We start from the raw sequence: 23,229 nt of genomic DNA on the forward strand, positions 1-23,229 counted from the left end.
GAAAGAAAAGGGGAAGACACCAAGTGCTGATGAGAATGCGTAGCAATGGGCAGTCTCACACATGGCTCGTGGGAGCGTGAAAGGGTGCAGCCACTCTGTAAAACTGTTTGGCAGTTTCTGTTCAAGCTAAACATATACATACCCGAAGACCCAGTCATTCCTCTCTGTATATTCCCAACAAAAATGAGTACTATATTATATATACATAGTATATATCTCCAAACATAACATGAACAAGAATGTTCATAATACAAGAAATAGGAAAAAATTAAAATGCCAATCACAGGAGAATGGACATACAATGAGATACTGCTGAGTACTGAGAAAGAACAGAGTTGAACTATATAGAACCACAAGAATGACTCTCACGGGCATAACGAAGATCGAAAGAAGACAGACGTGACAGAATAAACTGTGGGACTCCATTTACATCAAGTCAAGACAGTCAAAGCTAATCAAAGACAAGTCAAGACAGTCAAAGCTGACAGAGTCTGAATACCGGTTACCTTTCTAGGAGGAAGCATGAGAACCCTCCAAAGTTGCAGGAGAAGGTGTGATTTAGTCTCTTGTGCAGGAAGTAGCCACGGCAGGGGGCGAGACCTCTTCCACAAAGTTGGGAAGGGAAGCTACAGGTATGAGACAGATAGAGATGACCTGTAAGTTTGAGCAGCAAGGAAGAAGGCCATGAAGTAGGTTGTATGCCGAGACATCAGTGGCTCAGGGAGTGGTGCATGTTTGGATCAATGCTTGCATGGATGGCGGAGCTGGTGCAGGAGAGAGAGCTGATCAGAAGAAACACAGAGCAGATGTGAGCCAACCAGTTAGAAGTGTCTTGGCATCATCTTGGCAAAAGATGATGAGAGCTTAGACCAGGATGTTCGTAGTGGAGCTCACAGAGGTGGTGGAGGTGATGGATTTACCCGATGTGAAAAACATAAAATAAGCAGGATGATAATGGCTGAATGTTGGGTTAGATGGAGACAGAGTGTTAACGAGTTTGTACAAGGTCGTTTCCCACCTTCTCAACTGTCTAAATGACAAGGCCATCCACTGATACTGTGGAGGATGGAGAAGTGGGCAAAATCATGATTTCCTTCTAAGGTATGAAGAATCTGATGGACCATGTGGAATGGAATTGAAAGGTAAGTATTTGGGAGAGACTCCATCGGGCTGTGAAGGGGGCTAGAGACACACATGAACTGGCTGGGGAGTGCAAGGAAGCAGGAGAGGGGCAAGACCATGACTGCAGTGGTGCCAGTCAACACACCTGTGACTCCAACTGTTCTCAGCAGCCCAGATGTGGGCCAAACAAAGCCAAATACCATCTTGAGGCTCTACAGTAAAGGAGGGCCAGGAAGACAGTGCAGCTAGGGATTGCTTCTGTCTGACAAACAGAAGGATAGATGAACAGGTGGAAAAGGGTGGGATGCAGCCTATAGGCAGAGATGGTAACATAAACTTTTTTACTGAGTCTAGGAGGACATGTGAGAGATTATGCATTGTGATTGTTATTATTACATGAAAGATCCTAACAGCTGACTTTTTTTGAGCTCGTAACTATAACTCAGGCATGGTGCTAACTAATTTCATGCATCAAATGATTACATCTTCAAACAGCCCAATGAGTTAGAAATTATTATCACTTTCATTTTTCAAGAGTAGGCTGAGTGCAGCAGACTGGTTTGATGTAAACAAAACCCAGAAACCCATCTGCTCTTCTCCTTGGATACAGAGCTAAACCTCAGTTCCCAGCTGCATCGAAAGAGGGACATAGACTCACAGACATAGAGAACAAGCCTGTGGCTGCCAAGGGGGAGGGCGGGGTGGGGGAGGGATGGATTGGGAGTTTGGGATTAGTAGACGTAAACTATTATATATATGTATAACTGAATCGCCTTGCTGTACACCAGAAACTAACACAACATTGTAAATCAACTATATACTTCAATAAAATAAATTGAAAAAAAAAAGGGATGGCCAACTGCCGAGTTTTGTCAACAGAGTGTGAGGGGAAATAATGTAGGTGTGACTTCCATACTTCCTCTCATTTCCCCTCTACCAGTGGAAGGATGCCAAGGTGACCATAAAGCCAGACAGGCGACACCTGGGTCTCTGAATAACCGTGTGATACGATCTCTCACGCTGACCCACACAAACCCTGCCATGAGTGAGAAAGATCCTTTTCATGTGTTGAGCCACTCAGCTGTTGGAGATTATCTGTTACTGCAGTGAACATTAACAGCCTAAATTAGCTAAAGGAGGCCCGACAAAATCATGCAACTTCCCTATTGCCACTGGGCTGGTGACTGGCAAAGGCAGGTTTTAATACCAAGCAGTTGGAGCCCAGAGCCTTGCCCTTATACATAAAACAGGTTCTTTACCCTGTGGCAGAAAATAATGTGTTGAGGTGGGAGGACAAAGGGACTTCAAGACAAAGAGCTCTACACTGACCCAGGCACCCAAGGAGGCCACAAGAAGAAGCTTCCCACGGAATTCCAGAGGCAGTGGTCCCCTCAGTTAAGGTTGCCATGACCCCTCCTGCCCAACACTTGGCCACCCACCTGGACAGGCACTTTGGGAGAGGCTTCTCTTCACCACCCACAGCTCCTGCCTGTGCTTCAGTGGGTGGATTAGATCTGGTTTGGGAACCGGATATCCTGTTTGTGGAGAAAGAAATAAGATATTCGTATTTTAGCAAAGACGAAAAGAAATGTTTCAATCCTGTCTGGGACTTTGAGATGGAGAGGAGACCTCGGAATGAGGCTGCTCTTGTCCAAACTGATCTGCGACCTGGGAACCAAAGCCAAGAACGTTATCATTAGGCCCTAAAGGCTGAGTAGGGTAGTGCTAGCTGTCTAGGCTGATCCATCTCCCTTGACCTCCATCCTAGAGGACCCCCAAAACTGTCCAGATGCAGTCATGGGACCCAGGTGCACCAGTGTTCATGGAACATTAATTATGACCACTGCTAATAACTGCCTTCCTTGACACTGACCCACTTTTTATTTAACTTTAATACATGTCTTCACAAAGGGAATCTTGTGTCCGTATGAGAAATGGAAAAACCAGTTTCATTTGCCACAAATGCAAAGTTACTGCAAGAAAATCAAAACAGAACTATCAAGTCTCGATGAACTCATGCTGCCTGCTCAGGGCTGTGAGTCTGAGGCTGTCCCTTCTGTTGAAGAGAGAAATTGCCAACAGTCAAAGGGGCATTAAAGACAGCATGAAACAGCGACAGGAAAAACAAGAGAAAAAGGAATGGCCTTCTCTGATTGTCCATCAATGCCACTTGCCATGTTTGTGCACCCTCTAAAATGATCTCCCATACCACGAGACAATCATGGCCCAGACCTGAGTACACAAGGGATGAGCATGTAGGCATCAGGGGCCAAAGAAGCCTTTTAAAGGAGATTCTGTTTTTTAGAATGACTGCCAGTAGGACTCACACAGATGCCTCCTGATGTCCTGTCTGCTTCACTCACTTGCTGAACAACATGCCATTACCCAGGGGTTCTGCTGACTGGGCTATAAACCAATCAAGCTTGGCCACTCAGTCTCCATCTTGTAGGAATCTGGAGAAGGAACAAATTAGGGCCAGCCTGTGCTGAGCACTGGAGTGAGAGTTAAAAAGAAGTGTGGGCTCGGGTGGCTGTTTCCTGCCACTAGAACACCCATGCAGACAGCCAGATGTAGAGAAAGATAGATATATGAAAAAAAAAAGTACAGCAAGAAGTAGAGACAAGGAATTGAGGGGTTTCTTAGATCAAGGGCAGGGGTGACCACTTCTGGCTATCAACTCCTTGCAGCAGAAAAAGCCAATCTGCTGAGAATGGCACAAGGAGACCCACAAAGAGACAGAAAGATCAGAAGACAGCAAGGCCAGTATCTAATCAGGATTTCTTCCATTTCCTGACTTTAGTCTCTCACGGTGCCTGACTGGACCTCCTGCCCCTCAGTATTACAAGGCACCCATATTTCCTCCAACAAATCCTTCTCCTCTGCCCTCTGAGCCGTTTTGAGGGGAACTATGTTTCTTGCTCCAAATTCCTTGTGGCAGACACAGGAGCCTGAAGATAAAACCAATACACGTCAGGGCCATGGGGAGGAGGGAGAGTGTCCTCGGAAGCCTCCTGAAAAGGGCAGCATGAAAGAGGCTGTAGGTCCCCACAGAAAGCGCAGTGAGGCCTTACCCAGAGGGGTCAGGAGCCCACAGGTCTCCAGCATCACCTCCCAGTACAGGCTCCTCTGGGCAGCATCCAGCTGCCCCCACTCGTCCTAGGTAAAGGTCACTGCCACGTCCTTGAAGGTCACGGGTGCCTGGAAAGTCAAACAGAGGTAGCTTTGTTGGCCCTGGGACAGACAGATGTGATTAGAGCTCAATGTTCAGTCGTTGGTAAAGGACCAGAAGGCCCCAAGGCCAATATCACTCAGCACTTCCTGGGAGCCCAGCTCTGTGTCAGGCTCCAAGGGGAGGCAGCCACTGCCTTTGGGCAGAATGTGACTATATTAGAACCAAAGGTCTTCTATGCTGAAATCATTCACAAAAGACATAAAACGATGCCAAGGCCATGTGGCCTGAGAGACATAGACAGCAAGCATTGTGGTAATGAAGAGGAGGGAACAGATGACAATGATCATAATACTAATCAGCAGTTGAGCATAATACTAATCAGCTGGTCCTCACCTTGTGCCTACACCATGGCCTTGAACTCCCTGTGCGAGCGGGGCCAAGAGGGGCAGCAACCGAGACGGGTCCCGTGGGCTTCCTCTAACCCCCCCACAAGGTCTTACAAGGCGCAGAGGTGGTTCCCGCCTCTTTATGGTGATTCTCTGGAAAGTTGTGAGAGGTCGCCGGGCAAGGGAAGCCTATGAGCACAAAACACACATTTCAAAAGAACTAACGCCCCCCAGGACGCCGGAAGTCCAGGAAACAACACAGGAAACGCCCGTTTTACGGTCCCTATTGGCCCAATTCTTACTGCTTCCTCCCGGCACAGACTTCTGGGTAGTGTAGTTTCTCTCCTGCAGGCAGCCTGGCCAAGAACCGGAAAGCCTTCAGGGAACCCTGGGTGGGGCGCTAGGAAAAGATGGCCTGAGGCTCTTAGGAAGGGGCGGGGCCTCGCACCTTCTTAAAGGGGAAGCACACAGATAACTTCAAAGATTTCAGATGCTCCAAAGGTTACAAACCTAATTGGATACACCACACCAAACTATGACTCAGAAAGTGTGTATCTGCATCTAAGAGGAAATATATGATATCTAGCTACTCTTCAAATACATGGAGATTGAAGCCTTAGAGTTGGTCCTGTGGACCAAAAAAAAATGCACAACAGAGAGTTGTGAGTTAAGTTTTATTCGGGGCAAAATGAGGACTTTAGCCTGGGACACAGCGTCTCGGAAAGCTCTGAGGAACTGCTCCAAAGAGGTGTGTGTGTGTGGTGGGGGGAGAGTCAGTATATATGTGGTTTTGGTGACGGGAGATACATGCAATCAAGCACACATTTTTGCAGAATGTTGCCACTAGTCCTGAGGAGCAGATGTCTCCATTAATGATTTTAGTGCTTTTCTAGATATGAGAAGATGTAAGAAATTGGGCTGATAAAGCTCTCCTGAAAATATCTAACTATCTAAAGGCCTGTTGTGCCAGTTTTTCCTAGAGCACAGAGTGCCTCATTCCTGATCTCTGCTCTGGACTCCTCTCAAGGTGTGTTGAAAGTCAGCAACTGCAGTGGCTAGTAATCTAATCCTTGTAGAGGCAGATGGCTAGTGACAATTTTTATTTGGCAGTTTTGTAAATTTCAGTATGTTTTGTTAGGGTTAAGTGAGAAAAGTTTCCAACAGGGATGGAAAGATGAAGGGGAGGGGAGGACTTTCAGAGGCTCTGAAGCTGGTGAACATGGCTGGCACTCTGCCTCTGGTTGCCTCAGAAAACGTCTGTCCTGTTGGTATAATCAGTGATGTGTCCAACCCAGCAAGCAACATTATTTTATCCAGATGCTGTTTCCTAATCCACATCCTAAAACACATTCAGTTTCTTTTAGGAATCTGGAAAGGAAAGCCACTTACAAAATGTCATTTCCTGGGCTTCCCTGGTGGTGCAGTGGTTGAGAATCTGCCTGCCAATGCAGGGGACACGGGTTCGAGCCCTGGTCTGGGAAGATCCCACATGCCGCGGAGCAACTAGGCCCATGAGCCACAACTACTGAGCCTGCGCATCTGGAGCCTGTGCTCCGCAACAAGAGAGGCCACGATAGTGAGAGGCCCGCGCACCGCGATGAAGAGTGGCCCCCACTTGCCGCAACTAGAGAAAGCTCTTGCACAGAAACGAAGACCCAACACAGCCATAAATAAATAAATAAATAAATAAATAAAATTAAAAAAAAAAACCATTAGAAACAACTATTCTAAAAAAAAAAAAAAAGTCATTTCCTGCCAGGAAAGAAGCTGACACAACCCCTGCAAGTGTGCCAAAGGGGCCTCTGAAACCTGAGACAAATATTTGTGACTTCAGGGTCTCAATTCCTTACTAAGAAGTGATTATCGCTTCACCTGAACATAATTTCACAAACAGTAGTAACTGCATGCAGAGTGAGAGTATCACTGAAACACACTTGTAAATTATTTAATTTCTGAAAGTCATTAATAATAATTAAGAATTCATTCAAAGATAGTGGCAGAAATACCCCTGGGAAAGCACACTGTGAGAAGTGAAAAAAGTTAACATCTTAAGGAACTTTGAGCATAAGAAACTGAAGTCTGAGGAGTAATAGTATGAGAAGTAATAGCCTGTGCTATCCTACAAGTTATGCCACACTTGAGGATTTCTCTTCAAAACGTGTGCCTTTTTTATTCTTAACACACTGAGGCAAAACCCACTAGAAGAAAGTGGTAAAGAGGACATTTGGAAGGATTTTCCAGAGTGGTGAAAATGAACAGGAAGGGGGGTTGTTGTCATGTTTATTCACTGCTCTAACCAATGTTCAGTGAGCAAATAATGGATTTTTTGGCACTATCATCAGTGTATGGGAGACAAAGGAAAGAAGAGACACAAAGAAACCTGCCCTCGTGATACTTACATTCCATTTGAGAACGACAGGCAGGAAAAATGAAAAAAAAAAAAGAAATACTAAATTAAATAGTATGTAAAACATGGTAGACAAAATGGGAAAAAGGAGAGAAGGTGAGGGTGCCAAGAAGGTGGTGGAACAAATGTTGAGTCAGGGAGTAAAGGAGAATAATTTTTCAAGTAGAAAATATGAATTAATGATGCCATTTTTAAAAAGAGCTTATGTAGGTGTAGATAGAGTAGGAAGCAGCAGGATTTTCTCTCCTCACATAGACAACAATTTCAGCAGAATCTGTCTGATATAAGTATTTTGGAACTCTGTAGTCTACTGCAGTCAAATTCCATAAGAAAACTTGGGCGTAAATCGTGGTTAATGTTAGTCAATTTCAGCCCTTAGCACAGTAGCAGCTACCAGTCCTCCACCTCCAGCCCTGTGACAGACCACTGTGCACGTGTTCCTGGAGCAAGCTATGTATAGCTTGTGCGAACCAGGGCAAAAAGAACCCTGGCCTCGAAACATCAGGGATCTGTTCTTTGATTTCTGTTCTTGATCAGAGAGGAGCAGACAACTGAGGGGTGTGAGGTGCATTGTTCTTGCACCTCCCCTCATTGTTGAGCCCCTCCCACTCTGGCTGATGTGACTTCTGGGAGGATTTAAAGGGCTAGAACCCTTTTTTCCTCCCTTGTTTTCTCATTTTCCCACTTTGGGAGCTAGAAATCAAGGACTAGGACAGTGAAAAGCAACTTGCAAATATGAGAAAAATTAGAAAGTGATGAGGGAAAGGTGCAGGCCCAGAAAGCACCTGAGAAGACTGAAAGTTTAAACCTCAGGTGATCCTTCCCACAGAATTAGCCTACAAAATCAAAATAAAATAAGCAAAAATAGCAAGCCCTGGAAAAAGGGGAGAGTCTGATTTCCAGAATTACCAGATTATTAGATTTAAATGTCCAGTGTTCAACAACAACAACAAAAATAAAAAAGAAAGAAAGAAAGAAAGAAAAAACAGAGCCAAAGAGAACTGCCAGATACTATGTAGAAGACTAACACACGTTACAGGACTCCCAGAAAAGGAGAGAGAGAAAGGGGTAGAGAGAATATTTGAAGAAACAGTGGCTGAAATCTTTCCTAATTTGATGAAAGGCATAATTATATATATCTCAGCTCAACAAACTCCAAGTAAGATGACTGCAAGGAGACCCACCACAGGACACAATATAATCAAATTTTGAAAGACAAAGACAAAAGAGAGAGTTTTGAAAGTAGCAAGAGAGTAGCAACTTATCACATGCAAGGGATCAACATTAATATCATCAGCCTATTTCTCATTAGAAACTTTTGAGGGCCAGGAGGCAGTGGGCCAATACATTAAAATGCTAAAACAAACAAACAACAACAAAACAAACACCCACACCATCAACTAAGAATCCCCTATTTGGCAAAACTTGGAGCCAAGAAATTAAGACATTCCTACATAAATAAAAGCTGTGGGAGTTTGTTACCACTAGAGCTGTCCTGTGAGAAATGCTCAAGGGAGTCCTGCAGTCCTAAAATAAAGGGAAACTACACAGTAACTTGAAGCCACATGAAGGAGTAAAGATCTCAATAAAGGTAAATACATGGGAAATTATAAAATCTAGTATTATTGTAACACCAGTTTCTAACTCCACTTTTTGATTTCTACATTACTTTTTAAAATTATTAGTCTAAAACTAGGACTTTTGTAACTCTGCATTTTGTATTCTATATATCTTAAGATACTAATGTACTTTAAAGAATTATTAGTTTATATTTTTAGTCACACAATGTAAAAGATATAATTTTATGATATCAAACACCAGGGTTGGGGATAGAGTTGTAAAACAGCAGAGTTTTTGTATGTTATTGGTTAAGCTGGATAAATTCAAATTAGAATGTAATGACTTTAGTATGTTAAATGTAATCCCATGGTAACCACAAAGAAACAGCTATAAAATATATACAACAGAAAATGAGAAAAGAATTTAGATGTTTCACTACAAAAAATTGACCAAGCACAAAAGAATATAGTAATGCAGGAAATTAGGGATAAAAGAGCTACATCTTTGTTTTCTTTAAGTTACGTAGAAAACAAAAAGCAAAATGATACAAGGAACAAGATAAAACCCTAGAAGAAGAACGTACTGAAGTGGAGATAGGCAATCTACCCCATAGAGAGTTCAAGGTAATGATGGTAAATATGTGTAAAGAACTTGGGAAAAGCTTGGATGAACAGAGTGAGAAGCTAGAAGGTTTTAACAAAGAGTTAGAAAATATAAATAAGAACCAAGCAGAGATGAAGAATACAATAACTGATATGAAAAATACACTAAAAGGAATAAACATTAGATTAAATGATACAGAGGAATGGATCAGTGAGCTGGAAGACAGAGTACTGGAAATCACTGAAGCTGAACAGAAAAAGAAAAGAGAATAAACAGAAATGAGGACAATTTAAGAAACCTCTTGAACAACATCAAGCATACTAATGTTCTCATTATAGGGGTCCCAGAAGGAGAAGAGAGAGAGAAAGGGGCATAGAACATATGTGAAGACATCATAGTCGAAAACTTCCCTAACCTGGGAAAGGAAACAGACATCCAGGTCCAGGTAGCACAGAGAGTCCCAAAAAGGATCAACCCAAAGAGGACCAAACCAAGACACACTGTAACTAAAATGGCAAAAATTAAAGATGAAGAGAGAATATTAAAAGCAGTAAGGGAAAAGCAACAAGTTACATACAGGGAACTCCCATAATGCTAACATCTGACTTTTCAGCAGAAATTCTGCAGACCAGAAGAGAATGGCATGATATAGTTAAAATGATGGAAGGGGAAAACCTTCTGCCCAGCAAGGATTTCATTCATATTTGATGGAAAGATCAAAAGTTTTACAGAGAAACAAATGCTGAAAGTGTTCAGCACCACCAAGCCAGCTTTACAAGAAATGTTAAAGGGACTTCTCTAACTAAAAAAGAAATGGCCACAACTAGAAACATGAAAATTATAAAAGGTAAAATCTCATTGTAAAGGCAAATATATAGAAAAGGTAGTAAATCAACCACTTATAAAACTAGTAGGAAGGTTAAAGACAAAAGTAGTAAAATAATCTATATCCATAATGAGTAGTTAAGGGATACAAAAAAACAAAAAGATGTAAAATATGATGTCAAAACATTAAAAGTGGTGGGGAGAGTAAAAATGCAGGGTTGTTAAAGTACGTTTTAACTTAAGACATCAGCAACTTAAAATAATTATATATGTATATTGCTATCTAGTTACAGCTAAAGATACAGATATAAATTGTTATATGTAAACATCACAGTAACCACAAGCCAAAAATCTATAATAGATAATACATACAGAAAAAAGAAAGGAATTCAAACATAACACTAAAGATGGTCATTAAAGCACAAGGGAAGAGAACGAAGAAGAAAGGAACAAAAATAACTGCAAAAAGAACCCAAAAAACAATTAATAAAATGGTAATAAGTACATACCTATCAATAATTACTTTAAATGTAAATGGACTAAATATCCCCATCAAAAGACATAGAGTGGCTGCATGACCCGTATATAAGCTGCCAAGAAGAGACTCACTTCAGACCTAAGACGCACACAGACTGAAAGGGCATAGAAAAAGGTATTCCATGCAAATGGAAATTAAAAGAAAGGCAGTGTAGCAATATTTATATCAGATAAAATAGACTTTAAAACAAAGACTGTACAAAGACAAAGAGGATATCACATAATGAGCAAGGGATCAATCCAAGAAGAAGCCATAATAATTGTAAATATATATTCACACAACATAGGAGCATCCAAATACATAAAGCAAATATTAACAGACATAAGGGGAGAAATCAACAGTAACACAATACTAGTAGGGGACTTTAACACCCCACTTATACCAATGGACAGATCACCCAGACAGAAAATCAGTAAGGAAACACTGGCCTTAAATGACATGTTAGATCAGGTGAATGTAATAGCTATCTGGAGAACATTCCATCCAAAAGCAACAGAATATAAATTCTTTTCAAGTGCCCATGGAACATTCTCCAGGGTAGATCACATTCTAGGCCACAAAACAAGCACTGGTACATTTAAGAAAACTGAAATCATATCAAGCATCTTTTCTGACCACAATGCTATGAGACTAGAAATCAACTATAACTAAAAAAACCACTGCAAAAACCACAAACACATGGAGGCTAAAAAGTATGCTACTAACAACCTATGGGTCACTGAAGAAATCAAAAAGGAAATAAAAAAATACCTGGAGACAAAGAAAATGAAAACACAACACAAAATCTGTGAGACACAGCAAAAGGAGTTCCAAGAGGGAAGTTTATAATGACACAAACTTACATCAGGAAACAAGAAAAATCTCAAATAAACCACCTAAACTTACACCTAGTGGAATTAGAAAAAGAAGAACAAACAAAACACAAAGTTAAAGAAGGAAAGAAATCATACCTCTCAGAGCAGAAACAAATGAAATAGGGACTAAAAAACCCACAGTAGAATACATCATTGTAACTAAGAGCTGACTCTTTGAAAAGATAACAAAAATGGTAAACCTTTAGCCAGTATCATCAAGAAAACATGAGAGAGGGCACAAATAAATGAAATCCAAAGTGAAAAAGGAGAAGTTACAAATGATACCACAGAAATACAAAGGATCATAAAAAATTACTACATTTATATACATTTATATATTTAGATACTAAAATTATATGCCAATAAAATGGATAACCTAGAAGAAATGGACAAATTCCTACAAATCTACAATCTCCCAAGACTGAATCAGGACGAAATAGAAAATATGAAAGAACCAATTACCAGTAATGAGATTGAATCAGTAATAAAACAACTCCCAACAAACAAAAGTTCAGGTCCAGATGGCTTCACAGTTGAATTCTACCAAAAATTTATAAGACAGTTAACACCTATCCTTCTCAAACTATTCCAAAAAATTTCAGAGGGTGGAACACTCCCAAACTCCTTCTATGACACCAGCATCACCCTGATACCGAAACTAGACAACGATATCACAAAAAAAGAAAATAACAGGCCAATATCATTGATGAACATATATGCAAAAATCCTCCACAAAATATTAGCAAACGGAATCCAACAGTATATTAAAGGATCATACACCATGATAACTAGGATTTATCCCAGGGATGCAAGGATGGTTCAATATCCACATATCAATCAATGTGATAAAACACATTAGCAAACTGAAGAATAAAAACCATATGATGGGCTTCCCTGGTGGCGCAGTGGTTGAGAGTCTGCCTGCCAGTGCAGGGGACACGGGTTCGAGCCCTGGTCTGGGAGGATCCCACATGCCGCAGAGCGACTAGGCCCGTGAGCCACAGTTGCTGAGCCTGCGCGTCTGGAGCCTGTGCTCCGCAACAAGAGAGGCCACGATAGTGAGAGGCCCGCGCACCGCGATGAAGAGTGGCCCCCACTTGCCGCAACTAGAGAAAGCTCTCGCACAGAAACGAAGACCCAACACAGCCATAAATAAATAAATTAATTAATTAATTAAAAAAAACCCAACCATATGATCATCTCAGTAGATGCAGAAAAAGCCTTTGACAAAATTCAACATCAATTTATGATAAAAACTCAACAAAGTGGGCACAGAGGGAACATACCTCGACATTATAAAGGCCATATATGAAAAGTCCACAGCTAACATCATACTCAATGGTGAAAAGCTGAAAGCATTTCCTCTAAGACCTGGAACAAGACAAGGATGCCCACTCTCACCACTTTTATTCAACATAGTATTGAAATTTCTAGCCATAACAGTCAGACAAGAAAAATAAATAAAAGGCATCCAAATTGAAAACGAAGAAGTAAAATTGTCACTGTCTGCAGATGACACAATACTACACAATACATAGAAAATCCTAAATATGCCACCAAAAAACTACTAGAACTCCTCAATTAATTTGGTAAAGTTGCAGGATACAAAATTAATATATAGAAATCTGTTGTTTCAATATACTGATAATGAACTAGCAGAAAGAGAAATTTAAAAAAACAGTTCCATTCACAATCACATCAAAAAGAATAAAATACCTGGGAATAAATCTAGCTAAGGAGGTAAAATACATGTACTCAGAAAACAATAAGACACCGACGAAAGAAGTTTAGGTTGACAATGCATATGGAAAGATATATTGTGCTCATGGATTGGAAAAATTAATATTGTTAAAATTTCCATACTACCCAAGGCAATGTACAGATATAATGCAATCCCTATCAAAATACCAATGGCATTTTTCACAGAACTAGAACAAAATAGTCTAAAATTTGCATGGGGACTTCCCTGGTGGCACAGCGGTTAACACTCTGCACTCCCAATGCAGGGGGTCCGGGTTCAATCCCTGGTCAGGGAACTAGATCCCACATGCATGCCGTTAACAACTAAGAGTTCACATGCCACAACTAAGGAGCCCACGTGCCACAACTAAGGAGCTGGTGAGCCTCAACTAAGGAGCCCTGGAGATGCAACTAAGACCCCACGCAATCAAATAAATAAATAAATATTTTAAAAAATGAAATTTGTATGGAAACACAAAAGAACTCACAAAGCTGAAGGTATCAAGCTTTCTGATATCAAACTATACCACAGAACTACAGTAATCTAAACAGTATGATACTGGCACAAAAACAGACACAGAGATCAATGAAACAAGATAGAGAGCCTGGAAATGAACCCACACTTATAAGGGCAATTAATGAATGACAAAGGAGGCAGGAATATAAAATGGGAGAAAGATAGACTCTTCAATGAGTGGTGTTAGGAAAACTGGACAGCTACATGCAAAAGAATCAAACTGGACTACTTTCTCACACCATATAAAAAATAAATTCAACATGGATTAAAGACTTGAATGTAAGACCTGAAACCATAAAATTTCTAGAAGAAAACATAGGCAATATGTTTTTTTACATTGGTCTTAGCAATATTTTTTGTTTATGTTTCCTCAGGCAAGGGAAATAAAAGCAAAAAAATAAACAGTTGAGACTACATCAAACTAAAAAGCTTTTTCACAGCAAAAAAGGCATCAATAAAACTAAAAGACAACCTACCAAATGGGAGAAGATACTTGCAAATGATATATCCAATAAGGGGTTAATATCCAAAATATATAAATAACTCATATAACTCAAAAACAACAACAACAAAAACAAACAACTCAACAAATGGGCAGAGGAGTTGATTTGACATTTTTCCAAAGAAGACATACAGATGGCCAACAGGCACATGAAAAGATGCTCAGCATCTCTAATCACCAGGGAAATGCAAATCAAAACCACAATGAGATGTCACCTCACATCTGTCAGGATGGCTATTACCAAAAAGACAAGAAATGACAAGTATTGGAGAGAATGTGGAGAAAAGGGAACCCTTCTGCACTGTTTGTAGAAATGTAAATTGGTACAGCCACTATAGAAAACAGTATGGAGATTCCTCAGAAGAAATTAAGAATACTATCATATGAATCATCTATGTTACTTATGGGTATTTATCCAAAGAATGTGAGAAGACTGATCAAAAAAGATATGCAAACCTCCATGTTCATTGCAGCATTATTTACAATAGCCAAGACATGGAAACAATCTAAGTGCCCATCAAAGGATGAATGGATAATGAAGATGTGAGATACAAGCACACAATGGAATAGTCATACTACTCAGCCATAAAAAGATGAGACCTTCCCATTTGGGACAACATGGATGGACCTTGAGGGTATTATGCTAAGTGAAATAAGTCAGACAGAGAAAGACAAAGACTGTATGACTTCACTCCTATGTGGAATAAAAAAACTAATAAACAAAAACATAATAAATGAACAAACCAAATCAAACAAAAACAAATACATAGATACTTAAAGAACAGAGCAGTGGTTACCAGAAGGCACAAGGGGGAGGGAGGGCAAAATTGGTAAAAGGGATCAACCGTATGGGGACAAAGGGAAAATAAATGATTGCATTTATATGAAATTCCCAGAATAGGCAAATCTATAGAATCTTAAAGTAGATTAGGGTAGGGAGGATGGGAAGATTGGGTAGACTGGAAAATGAAGAAGCATATAAGATGCCTTTCTTTCTTCCTTTCTTTCCTTCCTTCCTTCCTTTCCTTTCTTTCTTTCCTCCCTCCTTCCCTCCTTCCTTCCTTCCTTTCTTTCTCCTTCCTCCCTCCCTCCCCTCCTTCCTTTCTTACTTATAAAGTACCTTCAATACCCCAGTACTGATCTTCATGTTGGAGGTGCATTGGTGAAAAGAGACCTGTATTCTTTCAGTAAGTTTCAATCAAGTGCTTGCTGACAAATAATAAACAAACCAAAGTGAATTACCATAGGAGTAACAAAAATTGATGAGTGTTGGGTGAATAATTAAAATAGGATGGTATACAGAGGGACTAGATGGCACCTGCAGAGAGAGTGGTGAGGAACGACCCATTTGAGAAGGTGACAATAGAGCAAGGATCTAGAAGACAAGATAGAACAGCAGTGAGGTCACGAGGAGGAGCCTCCAGGCAAAAGGCTTGTTTAAAGTCTTAAAGATGCATAAATGTGGCTTATGAGAGGTAGAGAAGGCAGGTCACTGAATTAACATGTGTGTCTTTGTGAGCAAGGAGAAGCATGGAAGGAGGCAGAGCCAGGTCAGGTAGGCCTGTATAAACCAACAGAAAGAATTTGGATTATATTCTTTGAGAGATCAGAAGATATTAAAAGATGTTACAAAATGGAATTCTATTTATGTAGTTTAAAAATCATCTAATTTCTGTATAGAGAGGGGACTATATGGATGCAAGCGTGAAAGCATAGGACTGGCTAAGCAGTCCTTGCAGTGCTTCAGGTGAGAACCGGATGCAAATAAATGAAGGCTGAGGCCCCATCACTTTGAGGCAGCATTGAAAACAACACTGTCTGCTGGAATGAATGTGCAGGGAGGGTAAGTGAGGACAAAAGGGATACAGGAAAATGTCTGGATGTTCAGCTTTGTCTGGTGGGTGGACGGCGATTCCATTTGCTAAGTGTGGGGGCTTGAAAGAGGAGGAGAATAAGGAGAAAAGCAAGACCTCTGTGTGGGCCCCATGAAGCATGTGGAGTTTGAGTTGACAATGAACCACCAAAATGAGCTGGGAGGTAAAGAGCTGGATGTATGGATAGAGAGTTCCAGGGAGAGGCAAGGCTGGGTTATAGATAGACTTGGGAGTCTTTTTTTAAAGGATGAGTTATAAACACATGGAAATGCAAAAAAAAACATATGTAGGAAATGTGGAAATGGAGGCCAAATATGGTCTTGGGTCCCTTTAACATTTAGAGATCAAAGGAGAGATGAAGAACAAGCAAAAGAAACTGAGAAGCAGCAGCCACTAAAATAAAAATTAAGAAAAATGTAGTGTCATAGAATCAAGAGAAGAGATTGAAGAATGAGGAAGTTGTCAATTGTGTCAAATGCTAACAGGTCAAGAAACATAGTGACAGAAGACGGACTCTTAGATTTAGCAATGTGGAGATCACTTTGACCTAGCGAAAAGCAGTCTCAGGAAAATAATAGGAATGTTCTCTGATAGGACATGGTTATGGAGAGATTGTGAAGTGAAAATTAAAGAAAATTAACATAGAAAAAATTTCCAAGCAGCTTTTCTACTGAGAATAGAAGTGGTGTACTTGCTGGAGGGGGTTTTGGGAAAAGAGAGGGTTTTTAAAAGGTGAACTATTCTAGATATCTAGGCGTATCTGAAAGATGATGGAAAAGATCTAGTAAAGACAGAAAAAAAATGTTGATTAAAGAGAGAGAAGGGACAATGGCAGGAAGCACATGTGTTCCTATGGATATTATTGTCTAGGGGTCAATAAAGGTTATTCTTAAGAAAGAATTTTCTAATAGTGATGACCCAGAGTAGTAAAGCTTGAATTATATCAGTAGAGCATGGTGACAGTTCATAGAATAAGCTCAGTGAGATGGCAGGTGTGTTTGTCAGGATTCTCCAGTGAAAACAGAACCAATAAGGGGTGTGCGTGTTTGTGTGTGTGTGTGTGTGTGTGTGTGTGTAGATTAGATAGGTAGATACTTAGTTAGCTAGACAGAGATAGAAATACTTATTTTAATGGATTGGCTTACACAACTGTGGGGGGGATGGCAAGCCTGAATTCTTGCCAGCAGGCTGGAGACCCAGGGAAGAGTTGATGTTGCAGTTTGAGTCCGAAGGCAGAATTCCTTCTTCCTCAGGGTATCTCAGTCTTTTTCTCTTTGGATCTTTGACTGGTTGGATGAGGCCCACCCACATTATGGAGGGTAATCTGCTTTACTCAAAGTCTACAGATTTAATGTTATATGTTAATCTCATCTAAAAAATATCTTCACAGCAACATCTAGACTAGTGTTTGACCAAAAATCTGGGCACCATAGCCTAACCAAGTTGACACATAAAATTAACCATCAGAGCAGGGTACATATAACATTTACTGAGTACCAACTTTATGTCTGTCACAGAGGACATAAGACAGATAAAAGAATGTTACTGGGATTCCTCCTTCACTGAACACTGACGAAGGTGCTGTGGCAGAGCGGGTTCTGGAAATAGGACTGAGTTTAAGCTGGCAGGATCCTCTGACAGTGGAACCAAACTGGGGGTGCTCTAAAACTTAGACCAGGGCAGCTTCTCAAGGGCACTGATGAAGAACATTATCCTCAACTTCTTTCTGACAATGTCCTTGTGTCCTTTTCCCCACTTAGGGAATGTGCTGAACCAAAAGATGCCTCGGCCCCCCCTAGTAGGTACAGATCACTACAGCCTCAAAAGATGCACCAGAGGAATCTTTCATGCCTTTAGTGTTGCCTTCAGGAGCATTTCTTAAATGACAGGGACCCACTGGCAGCTCACAGGAAACACCCTTATTTCTGTTTGTGGCCCTAAATCCCCACTCAGTACAGGTAGCCCAGAGCCCCACATGCTCTTTCCCTCCTACAGTTTGGATGGAAGAGAATACACTGAAAAGGGGTTCCAGAAACAGGTAGATCCCTTCACCAGTTACCTGAAATCTTGGAACTAGATTCTAAAAAGCTCCAGACTTCCTCCTAAGGACAAAACATGGAATAGAATAACCTTCATAGAGGCACTCTGTTGGTATGTATTAAAGAAGCCTAGAGACAGGTAAATTCTTTGACCAGTAGCATAGAAGATTTACCACTTAAAAAAACCAAGTACATATGCAATGATGTATGTACAAGGATATTCTTCACAAATTTAAGTAAAAACTTGAGCACAAAGCAAATGTTCATCAAGGGGAGGGCATTTAAATCTATTACTGTTATGACTCCTGATATGGAACTGTGGACATTCTAATGATAATGTAGGTTGTATGTTGCTAGTATTGTAAGACATTCACAATGGATTGAGTGAAAAAGAATATGAGCGTATCTGTAAAATAAATCTGTATTTTAAAATAAATGATACCTTTCTCTCAATAGATTAGCATGATAAGTCACTTTCTATGGGAAATAGAATGAGTTAAAATTTTCTTTTTCTAAATTTTGCAATAGTGTTTATTGAAGTTTTGTAAAAAGAACAGTGACACTTTACTTCCATCCACATACTTTCCCAGACTAACATACATATTGGACTTCACCTCCCATAAGCCATTTTGTTTTTTAGAAATCATGCAAAATCAACAAGTAGGAAAAACTTGAGCTCTCTACCTAGTAAGCCCCCGAGGGTATTCTCAGGCTTAAAGTCTAAATGAAATCCCTTCTTATGGAGCTAAAACAAGACTTATTCCAATTCCTCCATAATCTAAGAGGGAGGAAAGGAAGTGAGATGGGCACCCTCCTCCCCATCATAGCCACAGACAGTGCCCTTGATACCTGTCCTTAGTTTTCCTCAGGGAACCCAGCCAACCTATCAAGCAAAGGCTTCATACTATTGGTCAAACATATGCACACCTGACACTTCATACTGAAGTGTCTGGTGTTACCTGATACTAGTCACATAAATAATCAGAGACGTGGGATGTCAGAGGTCCTCTTGGACAGAAGGAGAGAACACAAACGTCTTGCTGGAGGTATTGCACAGGTTCTACCTTGGGCATTCCAGGGTCAGGCTTAGGGCAGATTGGGAATGGACAGGTCTTCAAACCAGTGACAGGAGAACTAGGACTAGGCTCTTGGATTTAAAACTTTGGTCCATAGTGGGATGTGTAGGCTTATTACAAAGTGATAGATGGAGAATGAGCCAGGAACAAGGACAAAGATTTCTACCAGAGGTCTCAGCAGGAGTTTCTCCCTATGGCAAATACATATGATTTTTTTTGATGTCTCTGGAAGCTTAGAGTTTCGAACTTCCTTATCACCCTGAGTCTTGGAACAGTTTCAGCATCAACATGAACTGGCTTTTCTTCTCCCAGTTCGTATTCTTTTTTTTTTTTTTAAATAAAATTTTATTTATTTATTGGCTGCATTGGGTCTTCATTGCTGCGCGCGGGCTTTCTCTAGTTGCAGTGAGTGGGGGCTACTCTTCGCTGCGGTGTGCGGGCTTCTCATTGCTGTGGCTTCTCTTGTTGCGGAGCATGGGCTCTAGGCACGAGGGCTTCAGTAATTGTGGCACGTGGGCTCAGTAGTTGTGGCTCATGGGCTCTAGAGCGCAGGCTCAGTAGTTGTGGCGCATGGGCTTAGATGCTCCACGGCATGTGGGATCTTCCCAGACCAGGGATGGAACCCTTGTCCCCTGCATTGGCAGGCGGATTCTCAACCACTGCGCCACCAGGGAAGTCCCTCCCAGTTCATATTCTAAAATGCGCCCTTGAACAGATAAATTCCAATAGCAAAATCATTTATTGTAAATATTGCCTAATAGAAAAAAAGGGAACGAAGGCAGCTCAGGGCTAGTGGAAGGGCGAGGGTTCAGTATGGCATGTACAGTATTTTTCTGTCTCCTTATTGATCTCTCTTGGCCCTATTTTCTTTCTCAAGTGACTGGCATATTTGTTTAAAACTGGTTTACTTATGTCTGAGTCCCCACTCCATCTGCCCCTGGATTTCTCTTTCTTAGTCTTGCTGTTCATCAGAGTGCCTCTATTCTTTCTCTTAAAAATGCAAATCATAGAGCACTCACGTTAGGGGTTCAGCTTTGAAGTAATGTTCCTTAAGCACTGGTCATAAATAGCTACTGAAATAGAAGCTATTGAAATAGCTTCTCACCTCTGCCCCCAGTCACATCTAGTCCTTTAACGTTAACCCCCCTTCCCCATGAACTTAATTTATGTCCCAAACATCTGAGGAAGCATAATGGGAAGGCTTCATAATTCTTCCAAGAAGCTCATGAGGAAAAGCAGCAACAATGAGGAATTCCTATATAAGATTTTCTGGAAGGAGTGAGCAGGGACTTTATGTCTTAGATTTAGTTTAAAGTGGTTCCAGAGTGGTAGTAATCCCAGATCTTGTCTGAAAATAAAACTAAATAATCTCTAGAAAAGAGAGGCACTTTCATCCAAGGATATTGGGGAGCCCAGTAAAATCTCTTTTCAAGGACTGAGTGGCACACAGATAACCAACCAAAAAAGGAAACAAAGCAAACTGAGTAAAGAAATTAAAAAATAAATTTACAAAGATTCATAAGATCCTCAATTATTGGTATTATCAAATGCATATTATGAATCAACTGTGCCTACCATGTTACAAAAATCTTTGAAACACTGAAAATTAAAAAAAAATCCCCTGGAAAGGGAATTATGAACGTTAGATAAATAAGAATAAATCACCCAGATTGCAATACAGAGACTGAAAGATGGAAATCACAGAGAAGGATAGAATGGAAAAACCTACCTAACAGCTAATGGGAGTTCACAAGAAGAGGAGAGGAGAAGAGGCAATGTATGGAGAAGAAAAATTTGCTGAGCACAAGAAGATGGCACTTCACAGATTCAAACTGCTCAACAATCCCAAGCAGGAGAACAATCAAAGAATTTCACACTCAGAAACATTATGCAAAAACTGTAGGAAACATATTTGGTTACTGAATCCAGTTCAATGCCTGGGGTTCTCAGGGGAAAAATTTTAATATCCTAGTCTCTGCATTCTCCCTTTAAAATCTTGCATTTAGTATGGAGGTTCCTTAAAAAACTAAAAATAGAACTACCATACGACCCAGCAATCCCACTACTGGGCATATACCCTGAGAAAACCATAATTCATAAAGAGTCATGTACCAAAATGTTCATTGCAGCTCTATTTACAATAGCCAGGACATGGAAGCAACCTAAGTGTCCATCATCGGATGAATGGATAAAGAAGATGTGGCACATATATACAATGGAATATTACTCAGCCATAAAAAGAAATGAAATGGAGGTATTTGTAATGAGGTGGATGGAGTTAGAGTCTGTCATACAGAGTGAAGTAAGTCAGAAAGAGAAAAACGAATACAGTATGCTAACACATATATATGGAATCTAAGGAAAAAAAAAAAAAAGGTCATGAAGAACCTAGTGGCAAGATGGGAATAAAGACACAGACCTACTAAAGAATGGACTTGAGGATATGGGGAGGGGGAGGGGTGAGATGTGACAGGGTGAGAGAGTGTCATGGACATATATACACTACCAAATGTAAAACCGATAGCTAGTGGGAAGCAGCCGCATAGCACAGGGAGATCAGCTCGGTGCTTTGTGACCACCTAGAGGGGTGGGATAGGGAGGGTGGGAGGGAGGGAGATGCAAGAGGGAAGAGATATGGGAACATATGTATATGTATAACTGATTCACTTTGTTATAAAGCAGAAACTAACACACCATTGTAAAGCAATTATACTTCAATAAAGATGTTAAAAAAATCTTGCATTTTTCTGTGTAACTTGTATTTTAATATTAAAAAGGTCATTGTTCTAAAAGAACATTGACCAAGAGATGTGCAATTCTCAGAGAAGGAAATACTAAAGCCAACAGACACGTGAAAAGATTCTCAATGTTATTAACAATAAAAGAAATGCAAATTTAAGCCACAATGAGTTATAATTTGACACCTAGCAGATTTGTAAGATTTGAAAGCTTCACAAAAATCAAGTGCTGACACCAACAGTTGCCAACCAAAATAACTATAAACTATGGCAGGAGTACAAATTGGTACAACTTTGAAAAAGATGTCACTGTTTAATAAAGACATAAATGGGAATATACTTGGCACTGGCAAATCTTTCCTTGTTACATACTCTAAGCCTTGAGAGGGATCCAGCTGATGCCACAATGTTTTTAAAAACCACTGCTGCTATAGGGACTGAATACCACACTCACAAGATATACCAAGGTGGAAGCATTACCTCGTGAATCTTATGCATATAAGTACTTGACATATCCAAGAAAATTCATAGTGATACTATTTATAATTTTTAAAAAAATAAGTAAAATTTAACTTATTTAAAAAAGAAAGTAAAGACAACAACACAAACTCACACCAACAGTAGAATGCTCTGGACTGGATACATCTTTGTCCAGGGCCCGTGTGGGTGGGCTGGGCAAAGTCAGAGACTAAGAAGAGCTTCTGGGGCCGGAGGAGGGTCAGAGGAGTGTTTTTTCCCAGGATTGAGGGTCTTTGTCCTCAGTGCCCTCACTCGAGTCCGATAATCCTGAGTCCTTCGAGGACATATAATGCACATCACAGCGGCGGTCACTGTCGTAGCGAAGACGTGAAGTGACACTCCGGGAAGTGTCATTGGTCCGCGGACAGCTAATGTTGTAACAGCCCGGACACAGGGCATTTGGGGAAATACAGTCCTGGGCAAGTGGGCGCCAAATACTCAAGACCTATACGAGCTGGACAGCATAGCACCAAAGTTTTGGATGAGAGGAGACCTTAGGCTGGTAGAGGCCACTTCTTGTCCCGCACTAGCAAGGTTGCCCTTCTCCGGGCAGGACAACATCTGTGCGAGCAGAGGAAGACCCGAAAGACGTTTCGCGGCCGCATCATTTTCTGGGAAGTGTAGTTTCGCGGTTCGGGTGCCATTGTCTTCACAGTGCATGTAGACGGCTGCCGTTGGTTCCGGGAAGCAGAGTTCGCCAGAAACGACTGTTGTCCTCCCGGTACTTAGCGAGTGTCCCCGGTGGCGTAGCCCTGCT

General features: G+C 40.8%; 1 long non-coding RNA gene across 3 annotated transcripts in view; it reads right to left on the reverse strand.

Annotated features, from left to right (window-relative positions):
• Window positions 1-22,658, reverse strand: part of LOC309616226 — a 41,681-nt gene extending 19,023 nt beyond the window's left edge. Inside the window, exons 1-3 of one of the 3 annotated variants that reach the window (XR_014237364.1) lie at window positions 22,567-22,658; window positions 4,194-4,320; window positions 2,562-2,657 (exon numbers count right to left, since the gene is read on the reverse strand). This is a non-coding gene — a long non-coding RNA (uncharacterized lncRNA). The other 2 variants (XR_014237365.1, XR_014237366.1) reach the window with 2 other exon arrangements.
• Between the last annotated feature and the right edge of the window lie 571 nt (window positions 22,659-23,229).

The sequence above is a fragment of the Balaenoptera borealis genome (genome assembly GCF_965194805.1).
Source record: "Balaenoptera borealis genome assembly, chromosome: 19".
NCBI classification, from domain to species: Eukaryota; Metazoa; Chordata; class Mammalia; order Artiodactyla; family Balaenopteridae; genus Balaenoptera; species Balaenoptera borealis.